The sequence below is a fragment of the Eupeodes corollae genome, chromosome 2, assembly GCF_945859685.1.
Source record: "Eupeodes corollae chromosome 2, idEupCoro1.1, whole genome shotgun sequence".
NCBI lineage: Eukaryota > Metazoa > Arthropoda > Insecta > Diptera > Syrphidae > Eupeodes > Eupeodes corollae.
In genome coordinates, this window is record NC_079148.1 from 5937362 (window position 1) to 5944290 (window position 6929).

The following is a 6929-nucleotide window of genomic DNA, read 5'->3' on the forward strand; positions in this document are numbered from 1 at the left end:
CCTACGTGCTCCAACTGAGTCGCGGTCTTCCTCTACTGCGTCTTCTTTGGGATTGGATTCAAACACCTTCCGGGCTGAAGCGATGATGTCCATTCGATCTACATGACCTAGATATCTATGCCGTTGGACTTTATTTCTGCTAACTAGGTCAGTGTCACTCTACAGCCCGTACAGTTCGTCGTTATATCTTTTCCTACATTCCCATCTATGCGTACGGGACCGAAAATCACCCGAAGCATTTTTCTCTCGAAGCATCCTAAGACGCTCTTATCTTTCTTTGACAGGGTCCAGGCGTCAGCGCCATAAATGAGAACCGGGATGATGAGTGTCTTATAGATGTTGATTTTGAATGCTCGAGAGAGGACTTTACTTCTCAATTGCCTTCTAAGTCCAAAGAAGCAGCGATTTGCAAGAGTTATTCTTCTTTTGATTTTAGCGCTGGTGTCGTTGTCTGTGTGAATAGCGGTGCCTAGGTAGACAAAGTCCTTAACTACCTCAAAGTTATAGCTGTCCATGGTGCCGTTTTGTCCAAGACGTCGTTGTTCAGTGTCCTTTTTTGAGGACAGCAAAAACTTGGTCTTGCCCTCATTGACCACTAAACCCATCTTCTTCGCTTCCGTTGCAATGCTCAAAAACGCTCCACTGACAGCACGCTTTGATCTTCCAATTATGTCAATATCATCTGCGTATCCGAGTAATTGGATGGACCTTTGGAAGATTGTGCCTCTAGTTTTGACGGTTGGGTTTTGCACAATTCTTTTCAGAACGATGTTGAAGAAGTCGCATCACAGTGCATCGCCTTGTCTAAAACCTTTTTTGACATCAAATGAATCGGTAAGATCTTTTTCGACCTTGATAGAGCAGCGTGCATTCTCCATCGTCATTCTGCACAAACGGATAAGTTTGACAGGGATGCCAAAACTAGACATTGCTCGGTAGAGCTCTTCCCTATAGATGCTGTCATGCGCGGCTTTAGAATCGATAGATGGTTGGTATCGATTTGAAGCTCCTTTGTTTTTTTCCAAGATCTGCCGTAGTGTGAATATTTGGTCGATAGTGGATTTTCCTGGTCGAAAGCCACACTTATAAGGAATCATCGGGTTGTTGACGTACGGCTTCAGAAGTTCACATAATACGTTAGAAAGGATCTTATATGCAATGTTAAGGAGACTGATGCTTCTGTAGTTGGAGCAGTTAAGAGGACCTCTTTTTATATGTATATGGCAAACTATGCTGAGATTCCACTCATTGAGCACGCTTTCTTCCGACCATATTTTGCAGATGAGTTGGTGCATGCTCTCTACCAAGTCATCGCTGCTGCTTTAAATAGTTCGGGAGCGATACCGTCCGCTCCAGCAGCTTTGTTTGACATTAGTGTAGATAAAGCTATCTTCACTTCGTCGAGGTCGGGTAGGCGGAATTGTTGATCTGCGTCGCCTAGGTTGAGTAGCTCTATCTCCCTTAAAGTGGAATTCGGTTCGTCATCGCTGTTATATAGTTTAGAGAAGTGGTCTTTTTCAATATTCCCACATAGACTGCGTTTCTATTACGATGTTCCCCTGATCGTCTCTACAGGCTTCGGTTCGTGGCTGGTACCTTTGGGAGGTTTTTTTACCTTTTGGTGAAATTTACGCACCTCCTTCCTGTTGTGACATCCCTCTATCTCCTCGATCGCGCGCGTCTCATGCTCTTTGCTTTTCCATCTAAGAAGCCGGTGTTCCTCTCTTATCTTCTGCTCGTAGAGCTCGAAAGCAGCTCTGGTCCTTCTGTTCAGCGCCAATTTGTATGACTCTTGTTTCGCTGCGTGCGCTTGCCGACATCCGTCGTCAAACCAGAGGCTTCGCTGTGACGGCCGTGTGAAACTTAGCACTTCAGAGGTGGCATCTCTGATGGCTGCAAGGCAATGTTGCCACTGGTTTTCAGTGGTTAATGCATGCAGCATATAGGACTCCTTAAGAGGTATTTAGAGGCTCGACCGGAAAATCACATTGTAGGCGTCTAACGTCGACACATCTCAATAATTGTATCTTCTAAAATTGAAACACCATTAAAAACAAAAAAAACATTCAAATCGGGTATGTAACATTATGAATAACTTTACGTTTAGCCTAGTAAATTTTGTACCAGCTCAAAATTAATTAAATTGGGTAAACACAGTTTTACGTTATTTTTATAGATACGAGTATGTCAGAACTCCATGTATCAATATTCTATGTTTTCTATGTTTGGTTTTTAATTTTTTTTTTAATTTTTGCGAAATGATAGTAAGATTATATGAAAGCGTTGTCAGGGAAAGGGCCCAAGGTTATTATATGGACAAATTTTTGTTTTAAAATGGCTGTTTGAACAAATATTAATTTTTCCGTGCGATGTTTTTGCCTGTGAAACCTGAATTGATCTTTTAGATCTTAAGTCCATATTAACAAAAAGTAGGTTTGTAAATATTTCATTAATTGATCTTACGGTGTTATTTTGTTTTGTAAAATATGTTCTATTCTTAAGCATGTCATAAAGTAGTTTACTCATAACTCTTATCAGTTTAATTGTAATTGTGGAGCTTATTTCCCCTTAAATATTATTCAAAAGTAAACGTTTACAGGAAAAATATCACACCTCATATCACAACCTGCCCATCCGTGGTAACCCCTAAATCATGAGGCAATAGCAAAACAGCCACCTTATGATAGCTGTTAGATTGGTCCGACACCACTAAATTGTGCATCGTGATTTCGAGCATGGTTTGGTCTGGTCATGGCGTGATGCACCAACGCTTACCTAACTCTCTAAGCTTTAACAACGAAAAATAAAAATAAAACAACGTAACTCAAATCTAATCACACTAACAGAATCCAACTTAGAATGTTTCTTGACTCGGTGGCACTAGGAGATGATGTTTCTTGTGGATCGGGTCGCTAGCTGTTCAATGTTCATCCCCAGTATAACTGAAACTGCCGCCTACACCATATACGGCCGGTCCCATGTGATATTCGAGAACACGTGTACCACTTAAAAGTCGTGCGAATGCAATCTATTCAGGATCATGTATTAATTGCACGACTTTATTGTGCAATGCACCCGGCTGCCTATAAAGATTCATGCATGCATCAACTCACAGAGCCGAAGAGCACCACCGTCGTCGTCGTCGCTGCCGCCCGCCATCGCCATCGCCCGTGATATGAGAGCTCTCTTGAAATTTGGATTTGGATTCGGATTCGATCAGCTCCAGTTAATCGCTATAGCCAGGACGAGAACGCGAACGCAAACGCGGATGCATGCTATCCGCATGTAGCTGCGGCCTAAGTGGAATGTAATTTTCAAGTGCTGCGGAATCCTTTCCACCAGATGAGAGGACGTTCCTAAAAATTCAGTCCTAACACTCGCGAATGGAGTTGACGACTATACGACCACGACTCTACGACCATGAGGATGACGATAACTATGACTCTCTATACCTATAGGATTCCCTCTAAGCTCCAACGTTAAACCCGCCAAAAACAACAACAAACTGGTAAACGAAGACAACGACGACAACGAGCGACACAGAGGCGCGGCAGCGGGAGACGTCTCGCGACGACGAGAACAGAGTAAATTGCAATTTTTGCACTGTGATCGCCTTTTTTGTCGCCGTCATGGTCGTTCGTTGGGGATGTGGGTCCAGATCCAGAGTCAGAGCCAGAGCAAGAGGTTGGAGGCTTCCTCCTCGCCTGGAATTTCGTGAGCACATTTTTTATTTTACCTTTTTTGCTGTTGTTGTTGTTGATTTCTTCGCTGGTTGTTCAGCAGGTTCAGGTGTTTTGCAACGAGGAATGTTTACATAAATTTCCAGATTAAGAAGACAATGTTTTTCGTCCTCGTTTTGGACGTTGGACGTGGGGCGGCAATGTATAGCTTGTGTGATGTTTTTAGCGAGTCATATACCTACCTTCTCATATATGTATATACCATCAGGGAGACTATATCTTGGATATGAGTCTGGGCTCTGATTTGGGGTTTGTTCTAGGGGAGCGTTTGGGAAAAATTCTCAGTGTGACGCTCGCGCGTCGCGATACGGAATCAGTTTTTATTGCATTGCAATGTGATTGTCACAGAGGGGGCGGGAAGGCTGAGTATATATGTATGATTGCATATAAGCTTCTTTATACAACGTGATGTCATTTTGGGTGTTGTTTTAGGTTTTTGTGTTGCTTTTTTGGTTCTTTGTCAAAAGAAGGTGACTCTTATTAATGTGGATCATTTTTCATGGGAATGAGACGATGTCATACTGTTTTAGTGATGGGGTGTATTTCGTGTTAAAAAAGATTGCTTTTTGAGATTGACAGGATTTTTTTTTTTAATTTTCAGCATGTTGGCAGAAAATATTATGTGATTTTTTTTTCTTGGAAGTGAAAATAATAAATTATATTTTTTAAAATGTATGCTGATTTACTCCAATTTTTGTTTAAGATCAAAGCAGGTAACAGGAATAATTTAGCTTTTTAAAATTAAGGGACATTTTGTCCCGGTGCACTTTTTCAAAATAAATGTTTTTGATTTTTTGAGTTCATACTAACATTTGCAAAAAATTGCATGTGAATTGTCTGATTCATTAATTGAACTTTAGATTCATCAATTGTTTTGCATTATTCGTTTGTTTACTATTGATGAAGTTGCCTATTCGTTACTATGGTTTCTTTATAATTGTAATGTTTAAGTAAGTCTTCCATGTTGATTTTTCTATTTTCTCGTTTTTTTTTTCTCAATTATTTGATAATTCACAAATTTGTTTTCCAACATTCCCTCCTATTTTATTTTATAAATTTATAATAGTTTATTCTTATTCGCTAGTTTACTATTTTCGCTAGTTTATTGTTTTCTTGTATATTTAATTATGTATTTTCCAGATCCTTCACTTAATGTTGTTAACTCCAAATTGTGTGTCTATTTGTTTGATTATAGATCTGTTTGCGTACTTTCTGCACTAAAATTCGTAAAAAGAGATATTTAAAAGAGTGGTTTTTGCTAAAATTTCGTATGTTTCCGTAAAATTGGACTGTTTTAGGAGGCAACACGAACGGACCTAATATGTTTAGAAAATGTCCAAATTTCGTTTTATGAATTTTGCAGATCGTTCCGTTCTGTTTTTCAGATGATTCGATTAATTCGTTAGTTGATGTGATTGTTTATACTGGACAAAATAATCGGATAGTTACTTGGTGTTTTTCATCCACAGACGTTTATTTATTTATTTACCAAATTCCTCAATTGATTTGCTGATTTATATTATCTGTTTGCAGTATTTCATTCTGATTCGCTAGTTTATTCTTAGTAAATTTGATTCGTAAGTTAGTTTATTTTCTTTTGTACTTCTGTTGTTGTTTTCGTTACTTTTAATTAATTTATTCAACAATAAAAGTGTTCATGTATTCATTTTTCTTTTATGAATCTATGAGTTGATTTTCTTGATTTGATAGTGATTTTATCTGTTTACAAAATAGTTCACATGATATCATAACTTATTCGTTAAATTTTTGATTGGTCAGTTGATTTGTGTTACCTGTTAGTTGATTCGTTTGTTTATATACCAGACGAAGATCGGTTTCTTTATTCAGCTAGCTGAGCCCATCAGTATCTCAGTTGATTTATTAATTCATTAATTCATTTTCTAAAATATTATTATCAGAATATTTTCCAGGCAAATCCTCTGATTCGGTTGTTGTGTTACTTAAATTTCTCTTTCATAATATTCCATTGATATGCTCTTGAATATGTTAGCATATTCGTCTGATTATTTGTTTGTTGGTTTGTCTCATTCGTTAGTTGAAATTTTCGACAAATCTGTTATATTTTATGAATTAATTCCTTTGTCTCTTCGATACGTTGTTGGTTTTGTTGTTCATAAAATGTCTCACATGAATTCTCGATTTTAAGAGCAATTGCTGGAGAGATATTATTTTCCTCGCATGAATAGCCTAGTTACGAAATACGTTAGGGCTTGCGAAATCTGCAATAATAATAAATATGACAGACATCCTATTCGCCCCGAGTTCGAACCTACTCCTATCCCTAACTATCCATGTGAAATCCTTCATCTAGACATAATTGAAGTACAGAACTAAAAGTTCATAAGTTGTGTCGACAAGTTTTCTAAATTTGGAAAACTCTTCCATATTAAAAACAGATCGGTCTTACACCTGATAGATAAGATAATAAAAGATCTTCATTATTTAACCGTCCCCAAAATCCTTGTGACTTACAATGAATGTGACTTCGTGAGTCCTATAATTGCAAACTTCATTGAGTTATTAAGGGTAAAGATGTATCGAACCCCTATACATCGATCTGAGGGTAATGGGCAGGTTGAAAGATTTCATTCAACAATCCTTGAAATCTTCCGTTGCCTCAAAGTAGAGTATAGAGATTTGCTCTTAAAAGAACTACTAAACATTGCAGTCGACAGGTCTAGTAACAGTATCCACTCGTTTACGAAAATCAAACCTTCAGACGTATTCTTTGACAGATCTCCGGGAATTAATTACCAAAACCTAACAGACTTTAGGAGGAAAATAAACCATGATTTGAAAGCTGAAATAAAAGAACGACAAACGAACCTTTAACGGAACAAACACAGAACCTCTCCTAAAAAATATAATATAGGCGATGTCGTAAACACGGCATCTAGAGGTATCAAAGCAAAAAATAAGCCTCTTTTCTTTTTGAAACATTAATTCTTGTAATTCCTAGATTGAATTTATAATAATTAATATTAATTAATATTGTCTACATTAAATCCTTAGAATGTGTAAATTAAATAATAATTTTAATTCTGTACTTGAAACATTTATATATCTTTTAATTACTCTAATATATCATAAACAGTTTCTTAATAATTATTTACAATGGTAACAATTAAGGAAGGACAAGGCTGGATCATCGATGGGCACTTCAAACTT